The 13,711-nt window shown below is 43.2% G+C and overlaps 1 protein-coding gene across 6 annotated transcripts in view; it reads right to left on the reverse strand.

Annotated features, from left to right (window-relative positions):
- ADGRF5 (adhesion G protein-coupled receptor F5) overlaps positions 1-13,711 on the reverse strand; it is a 102,197-nt gene that overhangs the window by 65,944 nt on the left and 22,542 nt on the right. For 2 of the 6 annotated variants that reach the window (XM_034962219.3, XM_008958682.4), the window contains exon 1: positions 3,139-3,498. The exons of 2 other annotated variants lie outside the window; for them this stretch is intronic. The gene's annotated coding sequence lies outside the window, so the exon portion shown is untranslated. Of the gene's footprint in view, positions 1-3,138; positions 3,499-13,711 lie in introns of those variants that run through there. 2 more of the 6 variants (XM_008958680.4, XM_003833194.6) reach the window with 2 other exon arrangements.

Genomic DNA, 13,711 nt, shown 5'->3' on the forward strand with positions numbered 1-13,711 from the left:
GCATTAGAAGAGCACATCCTGTTTATCTAGAACATTTAATCTGCCTTTGTAAAATCTGCAAGTCTCAGGGAGCCAACATATCTACAGTGAAGTCAGTGGGGTTGTTCCAATTAAAACTGGAAAGTCAATGCCATTGTTGGAGGTGTCGGAAATCTCCTCTTCATTCTGACGTGCAGATGTGTCTGTTCCTCCGAAAGACAGCAGCAGCCAGAATTCTAATGATCTGCACTGCTGCTCACACTTTTGGTCCTAATTTCTTGGCTTCATAAACAGCCATTGCTTCTGCTTCTCAGTTTAGCCACTGTATCTCACACAGCCAAGACTCAGTGAATCTCAACCCCAGCTGCATTATAGAATCACTTTGGAGATTAAAAACAACAAACAAACAAAAAATCTAACCATGACCTGGCCCCATCCTCAGAGATTGTGATTCAGTTTCTCTGGCAAAGTGTCTAGACATTGTTTTCTCTTTGTTAAGTTCCTAGGGTGGCGCCGATGGACAGCAGGTGATAGAACTTGCTAATATCTGGACAAAGCAATAGTTTAGTCTAACTTTAGATTCCCAGCAAAACATCTACCATGTGGCTACAAAGCTGACAGAATCCAGCCAATCACATCAATTCTCTATTCCACATGACTTTTATCCTCATAGTACTGACATAAAAAAAATGGGGCTGCAAAGACAGTAATCTGAGTTTCTTCTCATCTCAGTCCTCCAAAAAAATTCATTGTGCCATTGAGGCAAATAAATTAACCTCTGAATTTCTTGTTTTTGTATTCCATTAGATGAGAATAAGTTACCCGCTTTACCTGTGACATGGTGAAAGAAGAGGCATAAAAGTCTTTTGATAACTAAAAAGTTGCATATAAATACAAGAGATTGAATGCATAATATTTAGGAGGAGATAGATTAGCCTCATTAACGTGAGGAGGTGGGACCCCATGGGATATTTTTAACTGCTCCAAAATGCCCCCAAGTACCCCATAGCGCAGTAAGTGAGGTTACTATATCATAGTAAATAAACCCACACTCAGTAAGTGAGGCAGTGTTAGTCTACAGGGCCTCAGTGGAGGTCTCTCATGTGGCTAACACTGTGCACTTGGAAGAAATGATTCATCGGAGTAGCCAGAGATCTGGAGAAGGGACAAAGGCAGGCAAATTTTACAGAATGTCCAAAATCAGCAAGGCCTAGTGGCTCTATAGTTTGGGGTGGAGAAACCCTGTAAAGAACAAGAAAATATGAAATAGCTATTGAAAGTGTTCGTATTATTCTTGGGTTTGATACTGCTTATTTATACCTTTTTCCCAAAGGCTCTCTCCATAAGCTGTATCAACTTGTTCATAGTGATGTTTTCCTTATTTGCTTGTCTCTTAACATTGTTGGTGGGGAGGGGAAGGCCACCTTTTTACAGAAGACTAAAAGAGATGGAAAATGAACCGAACTGTTAAATGCATTTATTATCCACTGAATAAAAGGGCAATCTCTCCTGTCTTCACTCTACGTTCTCTGGGCTACTTTATCTATCAATCTAGCTATTATCTATCTAGTTAATTTCCTGTTATTTTATCTTCTCCCCTTTCATTTCTAGAATAAGAAACCTCTGATGCCCTTCAAGGGAAAAGCCCAAACCACTAATTGGCAAATCTAGAATTTAATCCTTAGGAGGTTGTTACTAATATTATTAATTGTCAAAGCCAAAACCAACACAAAATAGTAATGGTAAAAATGAGTAAAACTCTTTATACTTTTCTAAGAGTTAAAAGAGCTATTCATGTTTCCCATGTAGCATTTTATCTTTCACTGAGAGGAAGGAGTTTAGGATAAATCACATGAACTTGACAATGAGAATTTATTGTACTCCTGTGCCCCGGCTTGTCCTATAGAGCTCAGAACAGAAAATAAAGCCTTTAACTGGTAACACAGAAAACAAGCGATAGAATAATATTTGGGGGGCGGGGGAAGAGAGTGTATATTGGGGGTGCAATTGAAAACTGTTAACAGAAAGCTGACTGCGGTGGCTGACCCCTGTAATTCCAGCATTTTGGGAGGCCGAGGCAGGTGGATCACCTGAGGTCAGGAGTTGGAGACCAACCTGGCTAACATGGTGAAACCCCATCTCTACTAAAAATACAAAAATTAGCAGGGTGTGGTGGCGGGTGCCTGTAATCCCAGCTGCTTGGGCGGTTGAGGCAGGAGGATCGTTTGAACCCGGGAGGCAGAGGTTGTAGTGAACCAAGATCGTGCCACTGCACTCCAACCTGGGCGACAGAGCAAGACTCCATCTCAAAAAAAATAAAAATAAAAATAAAATCTATTTAGAGATATTCTTTTATGATAAGAATATAGTCAAGTATTATCTGTGTAATTCAAAAATAACCTACATTGAAAAACCAACTACATTAGCCCTTTATGAAAGAACAAATGCTGTAGTGAAGTGGCATGACCTGGCTTTCTGAAATATGAGAAAACATGGTTTAAGCAAACCGCACATCATAGAATTGCTCCTTTCAAAACAAGTCGGCCTGGCCCTGAAGCCCCAGCACTTTTACTGACCTCCTTCCTAACGCTGACTACAAACTCCTTTCCCCTCAGTCCTGGGTGGGAGGCTGCAGCCTACATTTTACATTTCTAAGGTCATCCCTTGTCCTTTGGAAGGACTCTCCCGGAGCTGAGCGAATAGCCAGGGCTCCTCCTGCTACTGGGATGCAGCCTCTTCCTTCCTCAGCCTGACCACAGCAATGGCCGACTGGCCCTGAAATGCTCTTGGCAAGAGCAGCAGCTCAGTAGCTCATGAATGCACTGGTTTTTATAGTATTTTCTGGTTTAAGGACGAGAGAACTTGTTTGAAAAAAAAAAAAAAAGTCTGTTATTAAGAAAATCCTAAAGGATCCCAGCTAGTTGCTTGATACGCCATCTCCTTTAATATAGTCTCATTAACTGGACCAACAGTATGCACAGTGCTCTTGACTGGACATACTTAACTTTCCCAACATACATATCACACCTACGCAAAAGAAAAGCAGGCAAAGAGGATCGTAAGTGGAAGATGTCTTAAGAAAAGTGACTTAGGAGCCCCTGAGGTCTTGCTACAAAGGGAGACAGACTGACAGACCGTAGTAGGAGAAATGTCTGTTACCTGTCCAGCACTGTGGTCCCCCGGCTGGCTCCCGCTCTGATCAGATGCCTAAAAGCTTCCCAGTTTCCACTATGGGGCCATTTGTCCTGGGCCTCCTGGGCAGGGGCTCTCACGCCCAGTGGAGGGAGAACCAAGCAAGACTCATTTCGCGTTTTCAGGCAGGACTGGCAGCACCGCTCCCACGCTCAGCCTCCCCCAGCTATGATCCTCCCAGTCTCACAGAGTCATCCCTGAGAGCCGCGCTGCTGTTTTAAAAACAAAAAGTGATTTCCTGGTCCTCTTCCCCGGATGGCGTGTGCGATTTCCCTCACGCCCATGGGAAGTCCTTCAGATCCTTCTTATCTGGAAACCTCTCCACCAAGTGGACAGACTTGTTTGGCCAATGCCCCTAGTTCTCACTTTCCTTTCTCCAAAGAAAAAAATCAGAAAAGCAAAACCAGAGCAAACCAAACATAGGTTAGAGCTAATGAGAAGTACAGGATGCCTGGTTTCAACTTTTAAAAGATGACCACTAAATTAGATTGTAATTTCAGAGAGGAAGGAAAATTAAGACTATCGATGAATTCTTTGTCTTTAGCAGTGCCAAGAAAGCAGAGAAAAAAAGAATCCGCAGAAGAGAAGAGACCTAGAGAAGTTGCTTAGTCCTCCCCCGCGGGAGGGCTGTACCTCAAAAATGCCATATTGGAGGGATGTCCAGTTCTCCTAGGTTTCCAGGGAAACTCTGTGAGTATTTGTGTATCAAACTATAAATTTAGTGGTACTTAAAATACCGCTCGATAGCATGGATATTTAAAGATAAGGAGATATATGGTAAAGGCCTGGTTGGCAGGCTGCATCCAGGTTGCTGGGTTTAAAGATGAATTATAGTCAGCTCATTTTTTAACTGGAAGTGACCTCACTGATCCTCATTTTACAAAAGAGGAAACTGAGGCCCAAGGAGAACCCTTCCCAAGGTCAGAACATGGATGGGGAATGCTGTTTGACTCTCTACTCTGGAGCTCTGCCCACAGAAAGTTTGATGAATGAGGCCTGGCTTGGAATCGGCATTGGAAATAAGTGCTTCGGGTGAGTCCCATGCAGGTAGTCCCAAGAGTATCTTCAGGGAATTCCTCATAGTGTCAAATAAAGGACTCTGGAGTCAGACTGTAGGAACTGATGCTTTAGTCCCACCAATTATATGTGGCCGGGTACACATTACTTGACCCTATTGAGATTCAGTGTTGTTTTGTTTTTAGACTGAGTCTCGCTCTGTCTCCCAGGCTAGAGTCCAGTGGCGCGATCTTGGCTCACTGCAACCTCTGCCTCCTGGGTTCAAGCGATTCTCCTGCCTCAGCTTTCCCAGTAGCTGGGACTGTAGGTGTCTACCAGCACATCTGGCTAATTTTTGTATTTTTAATAGAGACAGGGTCTCTCCATGTTGGCCAGGCTGGTCTCAAACTCCTGACCTCAGGTAATCCCCAGCCTCGGCCTCCCAAAGTGCTGGGATTACAGGCGTGAGCCACTGCTCCTGGCCCTGAGATTCAGTTTTATTGTGTGTGAAAGTGGGATAATAATAGTACTGAGTTTATAGACTCTGCTGAAACTGAAGAGGAAGAGTTTAGTAACTGTTTGTTGTTCTCTGGAGCCCTGGGCTCCAATGCCTCCAAGTTCATCCTCTCTCCCCTCCAGCTGCCTTCCCTTCTTGTCATGCTATCAGCCTGTAGCAAGTCAGCAACCACCAGCAGGACTTAGGCTTGAGACCAGAGTATTTGGGCAAGAAGAGGATGAACTCCAAAATGTTATTATTCCACTTCTAGATACTGATTCTCAACTGTAGTCTACACGTTAGATTGGATACACCCTAACTTAAAAAGAGCCTGCTGAGGGATGCAGTTCCTGGGCAAATGCTGCCTTTTTTCCTGCTCGTATTTTGGTTGTTGGGTGCAGCAGGCTGTCTAACATGGAATGGGCGTTGTCAAAGTGGCTGTCCCTTTCCTTCCCTGAGGAGCAATTCTTCTCGCCCACAGTTCCCTGCTTGTTGTTAGGAACACTATGTGCTTGCTGCACACACATTACAATGAAAACAAAAGCAAATAAAAAATGCAACCACCATATGGCCTCAGCGGCAACCCAGAATGAACTGTGGATGGAGCGACCCTGCCCTGTCGTAGCTACGGCTGGAATTGACTGTCACAGCAGCCGTTTTCTTGAATTCTAAAACGTTGGTGTTGGTGGCTGAACCCAAATTTCTTGAACCCAACTGCAAACGTAGAGAGAATAATTTACCAGTCATGTTATCACTTTGTTAATATGAAGTGTCTCTCATGGCTATAAGGTACAGTCTCATTAGAGACAAAGCTCCTACTTTCTCAGGAAGAAATTTCAGCACCAAATAAATACATATTTTCCAGCATGTTCCCAGCTGTTTCACTTCTGCCCTTCTTTCACTCTGCCCTTCTTTCTTCACACAGGTAACGTTTAGTCTCTTTTTAAGTTCCAGGTGTTATTTCTTCCAAGGACCCTCCTATTTCTCCCAGCCTGAGCCAAGTATTTCTTCTCCCTGATCCCACACTGCCAGATGCATGTCTTTTTGAAGTTACCACACTGCATTCAAACAATCCATCTAATGCATTGACTGTAAGCACCTTGAAGGCAAGCACTAGTCTCATTTATGTTATGCCCAGCTCATATTACAGTGCTGGTATATAATGGGTTATCAATAAAAGCAAGCAAAATTAAACTCTGCATTTCATTTTCCATTGCTGGTTCTTCCTCTTAACATAAGAGTGTCTCATAGCTCAGTCTTTGAAACCCTTCTCTGTTGACAATCATTTCCCAGGTGATTCTACTAGTTTTGGCTTAAATCTTTGTGCTGATGACTTCCAAATGTCTATCTCTATCATAGACCTCTCACCTGAATTCCTGACCCACATATTCAACTGCCTACTTGATATCTCCTTTCAGTTGTTCAATAGGCCCTCAAACAGAACATGTCCCAAACTAAACTCCTGATCATCCCTCCCAAACTAGCTATACCATCAGTCTCTCCCATATTAGCAAAGGGCATCTCCATCCTTCCAGTTACCCAGATCAAAACCCTAAGAGTCATCCTTGAGTCCTACCTTGCACACTTTACATTTAATTTGTCATCAAATCTTGTTAGCTCTATTTTCAAAATATATGCATAGTCTGGCACTTCTTCCCCTTCTGCTGCTATCATTCTCATCCAAGCCATCACTATCTCTTGCCTGGATAATCACCAGTGTCTTATCTGTCTCTGTGCATCTCCTCTTGCCACTTATAGTCTGTTCTGAAGACTGCAGTTAAAATGGTCCTTATAAAATACAAGTTATATAAAGTCCACATGTGCTCAACTCATCTCCCGTAGTCAGAGCACAAGTCTTTTCAACAGCCAGTGAGACCTTCATGATCTGCACCACCTTCTCTCCCCATCATTCATGTTGCTTCAGGCACACTGGCCTCCTTGCAGACCAGGCAGTCTTGCATTTCAGGGTCTTCATACTTGCTGTTCTCTCTGCCTGCCAGGGATGCTCTTTGCACAGATTTCCTCAAGACTCACTCCATCACCTCATTCTCACTTTTGCCCTAACATTGCTTTCTTAGTGAGGCCTTCATTGACAGCCATATCTTACATTTCATCACTCCACATCCCCCCTACTTGCTTTAGTTTTCCATATCATCTCTGGTACACTATAATACACTTTTAAATTTTGCTGGAGTCTCCACCTTGCATCCCTGGACTAGAAGGTAAGCTCCCAAGTCGAATGCAGTGGCTCATGCCTGTAATCCCAGCACTTTGGGAGGCCAAGACAGGTGGATTACTTGAGGTCAGGAGTTCGAAACCAGCCTGGCCAACATGGCGAAACCCTGTCTCTACTAAAAAATACAAAAATTAGCAGGGCGTGTTGGCAGGTGCCTGTAATCCCAGCTACTCAGGAGGCTGAGGAAGGAGAATTGCTTGAACCCGAGAGGCAGAGGTTGCAGTGAGCCAAGATTGCGCCATTGCATTCCAGCCTGAGTGACAAGAGCAAAACTCTGTTGCCTGCTTAACTGACTCATTGCAGAGGAATATTTGAAAGTGTAACACGCAAGCAAAATTATTAATGCCACAGCCCTGGCCAGCATAGCTGAGGTACATAATAGTTCAACTTGTGAAATTCTCCTACCTTCATATCTTGGCAGGGTAAGCCCTGCTTTTTTTTATTTTCTTTTATTTTTTAAGCCATAACCAGATGTTGGTAACCCTTTTGACCCAAGGTCAGCTCTCTTTTGGTATTTCTATATTGAGGCCAAGAAAATTCTCCTTTGGCACTGATCTGTCCTTATACAAGGAAGGAACTGGCAAATAATCGGGCAGTTTCATAGTATACAAATGGTCTTATTCTTATCTTGGGTGTGTATATTTTGGCAGAGCCTCCACTAATGGAATTGGTCATATCTGTGCTTAGCTGCAACCACTCAGATTTTGTTTGCACTTACTGCTACTGCACCCATTCCACCAATAGACAGTGTTATTACACCTTCTTTGTGTATGCTTCTCTCAGACATTGATGTTGTTTTGCCCTGGAAGATTGCAAAGCTTCCATTTTTTGAGCCAACTGGACACAGTTGACAGCTCCCTTCCAGCACTTGTTATGACTCCAGTGATGCCCCAGCTTCTGCCAGAAATCCAAGTCACCCTCCAAGTAGGACCCTTTTCTGGATTCTACTCTTAGCACTACCCCCTCTGCCATCTCCTAGAAGAGGGAGAGACAGCATCTCGGGTGAGGGGGGGCAGTGCAGATTTGAGGTATGGTTCGTTGAGGTGTCATCCACACTTCTTTCTTGACCCTTATTGATCTATTCTTGGGGAGCGCTGACCACCAATGGCCTGTGAGCCATACACAGCCTTCACATTCCACTTTCAGTTCTTAGAGATGACATGCTGTCTATGTAGCAGGAAGTCACTTCTGATGCCCATGGTATGAAATACGTCACCCACATGCCTCAGCTGTGATGCACATAATTTCAGAATCATCGACTTGTCATTGACTCTTCCTCCCTCAGTCCCCTCCAACCCAGTCCCATGGAGAAGAGCAGGTATTTGAGGACATGGCATTCCTTCTTGTCTTGGCCTAGGAGGGAATCTATTTAGAAGGAAGCTACACTTTTCCTCTCAATGTACACTGTCATTTTGTCCATGAACACTGGGCAGTCACTCCTATTTTAACCTCTACTTCTTTACGTACATCCTGGGTGCGGGCAGTCTCCACTGGCGGATACCATATACTGCAGTAACAGCGAGGCTGATCTGCAAACATCAGGCAGAATCCTGGTTTGGGACTGCAAAGCCCTGTCCTCACAATACCATCTCCCATCCGAATTCCATCATTCTATGCTATTTTCAGTGCTTCAACATTTCCTTTGACTCCCAAAAAAGTTTCCCTCATTTTTACCTCTGATTGTAGAGATAATTTCCTCAGAATTTATCAAGGCGATTAGTGAACAGTCATAATGCCAAAACCACTAGACAAATATGTACTGAAGAGTCATCCATGCCAGGAGAAAATCAGAATCAAAAAATGTTAGAGCAAAGGGTGGCGGGAGTGGGTGGAGGGGGGTGGGCAGAGCTAGTGATCATTTGTTCCAACTATCTAGTATTAAAGTTGAAAGGCTTAACCAAGGTCACAAGCAGCATTAGTGTCAGAGCCAGACTTAGAATTTAGATCTTGTGTCTGCATCCCGTGCTGTTACCTTATGCTCTGGTGACCCCCCAGCCCCCACCAACACATGCATTCCCATCCCCAATTTTCTGGTAGGAGAAATAATGGTTGTAAGTAGAATAAGGACACATAGAGGTAAACTCCTGTTACACCTCTGTACTGACGAGAACAATAAAAATTCTGTCAACATTTATCCTCTCTTTATTTATTAAATCCAGATAACACATCTGACGCAAGCCAGCAACAGAATTTCCTTGTTAACATCATTATCACAGAAGTAGACCAGCACCAGTTAGGCAGTCTCTTTTCCATCCACAACCCCCAAGTCCCACCCACTTACCTAGGTACCAGCTTTCATAGAGTACTCAGAACAGCATCATAATAGGTGATAAAGGCCTGAAACCTCCTTCTCAGACAACACCCATAAACAAAGCTTTGCCATCAACAAGTCAACAAGCAAGCTTTATTGCAGAAGTTTCTCCACGTTGTACTTCCCCAGGCTAGAATTAAGCTCACATCATGCCAAATAGCTGTATTGCCCTCTTGAGACAGAAGCATAGGCTATGCTCTGGCTAAAATGCTTCAATTTGATTCTTACCTGACTCTAACAACGGGAATACTGAAAAGTGGGGTGACAACCACAGGAACATTTGAGGGGACAGAATAACTGACCCAAGTCAGATTGGGTTCCAGACGAAGCATAACCCAAATGCCTGCTGTGAATCCTGGTCTATCAAAATTCTAGATAAAATTGCTTTTCTCCAGCTTGTGGAAGTTCAGAGCCCACCTCAGGGTGCCTGGGAATTCCTAAGGATGTTTATATTCTCCTGGCCTGGTCAACCCATAGAACTGCCACATTCCTAGTATGTTGTGTCTGTGTGGCTCTAGGTTGGTACAAAAGAAAAACAGCTCCTTTTTTGAATTTCACCACACACCCAGTAAATGTGAACCTAAAGTTTGGGGGTAAAGGAGTGACTAAAGTCACATTTACAACCAGAAAAATAACCAAGTTGTGACTGGAAGGGTGGATGTTACTATTTTATTGGGATATTCTGACCACCTCTTCACTGAGCGCTCCATAGACTCCCACCTTCTCTAGTGCCAGCTTCCCACCATCTTGCTGACCTCTCTTCCCTTCTTCCCTGTAATCTCCACTCTTCTCTCATTGGCTCCTCTATCTATGGGGATAACAAACATATTCCACCCCTCACTTTATGCATGAGGCCCTCTACTCTCTTAGAGGTCTGAGTCTCAATTGCTTTCTAGGTGACTATCACACTATTTTTCTAAAGACGGTTTCTTCCCAAGGAGGACTAAAATGCTCACCATCACTGGCCATCAGAGAAATGCAAATCAAAACCACAATGAGATACCATCTCACACCAGTTAGAATGGCAATCATTAAAAAGTCAGGAAACGACAGGTGCTGGAGAGGATGTGGAGAAATAGGAACACTTTTACACTGTTGGTGGGACTGTAAACTAGTTCAACCATTGTGGATGTCAGTGTGGCGATTCCTCAGGGATCTAGAACTAGAAATACCATTTGACCCAGCCATCCCATTACTGGGTATATACCCAAAGGATTATAAATCATGCTGCTATAAAGACACATGCACACGTAAGTTTATTGCGGCACTATTCACAATAGCAAAGACTTGGAACCAACCCAAATGTCCAACAATGATAGACTGGATTAAGAAAATGTGGCACATATACACCATGGAATACTATGCAGCCATAAAAAAGGATGAGTTCATGTCCTTTGTAGGGACATGGATGAAGCTGGAAACCATCATTCTCAGCAAACTATCGCAAGGACAAAAAACCAAACACCGCATGTTCTCACTCATAGGTGGGAATTGAACAATGAGAACACATGGACACAGGAAGGGGAACATCACACACCGGGGACTGTTGTGGGGTCGGGGGAGAGTGGAGGGATAGCATCAGGAGATATACCTAATGCTAAATTACGAGTTAATGGGTGTAGCACACCAACATGGCACATGTATACATACATAACAAACCTGCACGTTGTGCACATGTACCCTAAAACTTAAAGTATAATAATAATAAAATAAAAATAAAAATAAAAAAAAGAAAGTAAAAAGATGAAAAAAAAAAGATACCCCTTTCTCTTACCCCTATATTGGGACAATTTCACAGGTACAGGTGGGGTAGTTATCCATATACCTAATGTCTAAGATGAAGTAGTGATTTCTGAGCAGAGAAAGTGGCAATATGAAACTTGTGTTAAACTTGTTTAACGATGTTTGGCTTTTCCTTATGATGTCTGGCTCATGACTTAGAGCAAGAAATGGCATTCTAAATAAATTAGCTCAATGTTTCCAGGGCCTATATTCTTATTATTATTTTTATTTTGTTATTATTATTTATTATTGTTATTTTTTGAGATAGTGTTTCACTCTTGTTGCCCAGGCTGGACGCAGCAGCACGATCTTGGGTCAGTGCAACCTCCACTTCCCGGGATCAAGCAATTCTCCTGTCTCAGCCTACCGAGTAGCTGGGATTACAGGCACTCACCACCATGCCCAGCTAATTTTTGTATTTTTAGTGGAGATGGGGTTTCACTATGTTGACCGGGCTGGTCTCGAACTCCTGACCTCAGGTGATCCACCTGCCTCGGCCTCCCAAAGTGCTAGGATTACAGGCGTGAGCCACTGCGCCCGGCCTCCAGGGCCTATATTCTTTCATGGAAGAATGTTAAGTGGTTCTTTTTAACATATTAGAATACAGTTTTTAATTAAAAGTGTAGCGAATGGCACCACAGTATGAAAAATAAGATGCCAGGTGACATCAGAAGTATAAACTGTCACTTCTGTAGCAGGATTTGGGAAGCAATGGGAAAACCTGTTTATCTGTACCTCATTCCTAAAATTACACTTTTGGAGACAAATTGCTTTAAGTGAAGAAACTGCCCCTACTCTGACTCAGGTATCTTTGAAATGTTTACATATTGTTCATTTCCATTTCCAGTGAGTTCCATATTAGTGTGAATTAATTTAAACCAGCAGTTAAAGATTTAACACGGATGACAGTAGAGATAACAGGAGGACAATGAGGGTAGAAAGAAGTGGGAAATGGTGTGGGGATGGTATTTCCGAGAGCAGTTATTTATGGGCTGGCATGCAGCTTGCATGTAAAAATCATTCTGCCAATTATCAGTGGAATTGCTGTAGCCACATAAACTGGCAATCCTATTATTTATGTTAGTTTTCTCACTCCTTGAAATGGCCATTTCACACCTTCTCTTCTCTCCTCAGTCTTAGCAGTATCCTTGCCTCATATTTCACTGGAAAACAGTCAATTAAATGAAACATTTGGCTGGGTGCGGCAGCTCACACCTGTAATCCCAACAGTTTGGGAGGCTGAGGCAGGGGGATCCCTTGAGCCCAGGAGTTTGAAACCAGCCTGGGCAACATGGTAGGACCCCATCTCTACAAAACAATACAAAAATTAGCCAGACATGGTGGCGCACACCTGTAGTCCCAGCTACCAGGGAGGCTGAGGTGGGAGGATCACTTAAGCCTGGGAAGTCAAGGCTGCAGTGAGCTGTGATCACACCACTGCACCCCAGGCTGGGCAACAGAGGGAGACGCTGTTTGAAAAAAATAATAAACATTCATCTTCCTACATAAAAACTTTTAATCTTCTTGCACCGCACTACCCATTGTGGTCTTCTTTCCAGTTCAAGAGGATGATAGGCCTGCCCCTTCTTCCACTGGGCTCTGGGTGCTGTCCCCTCTTACTTCCTCAGCAACATCAGCACACAAACATAGAGTATCTCTTTGACATTATGTCTTTCTCTTTCCCCTCATTTACTGAAACATTTTTCTGTTGCCCTTCACAGCTCTTCACTAAAAAGCCAAATACCTAGATCTCATCTCCACCTCTTTAACCTTCTTCTCCAGCCTCAAAGTCAGTCAAATCAATCTTCCCTCCCTACTTCTGCATCACAGCAGCTCTCAGGGAGCTCCCTCAGTCTCCAGGTTGCCATAACCAATGGTCAATTAGCTGCTCTCATCTCCCTTGACCCTGCAGCACCATTTGACATAGTTGGCCACTTCTTCCTTCTTATAAACCACAAGACATATTCTTGTGTCTTCTATGACACTCTCCTCCTGCCCTGGCAGTCCCTCCTCTCGGTCTCCTTAAGTTGGTGTGCCTAAGGCTTGGCCCAAGGGCCCACTGTCCTCGTTCACCTGTGCTTTCTCCCAGGGTGACCTCATCTGGTGTCACACTTGAAAGAACCTTCATGAATGAAGGCAAAATAAAAATATTTTTGGGCATATGAAGACTGAGGGTTTGCATCTCACTGACTGTCACTAAAAGAATGACTAACATCTGTAATCCCAGCTACTCGGGAGGCTGAGGCAGGAGAATCGCTTGAACCTGAGAGGCAGAGGTTGCAGTGAGCCGAGATCTTGCCATTGCGCTCCAGCCTGGGTGACAAAGTAAGACTCCATCTCAAAAAATAAAAATAAAACAAAACGACTAAAACAGAATCAATTTAATTTTTGCCATAAACCTCTTTGTACATTTGGTGAAGGCTATGCAACCCTTCTTAGAATAATGTTTGTAAATGCACAAAACAGAATATATAAGATAACAAATGAAAATAATTATATTGAAATACAGTTAAAACATAATGTGATTTAGTAGGTATATTTTTTACCATGCAAGTTTCTGGATCCCTCTGAATTTTATTCATGTGCAGTACATGAACCTATTTAAGAAAGAACAAATTGAACACTCAAGAATTGATCATTTAAAAAATATTTTTTGACCATTAGTTTTAAAAATTATTAGTTAGCAGTGACTAATGTGGAGGTGAGGTTATAAAAGAAA

This window comes from Pan paniscus, chromosome 5 (genome assembly GCF_029289425.2).
Source record: "Pan paniscus chromosome 5, NHGRI_mPanPan1-v2.0_pri, whole genome shotgun sequence".
NCBI classification, from domain to species: Eukaryota; Metazoa; Chordata; class Mammalia; order Primates; family Hominidae; genus Pan; species Pan paniscus.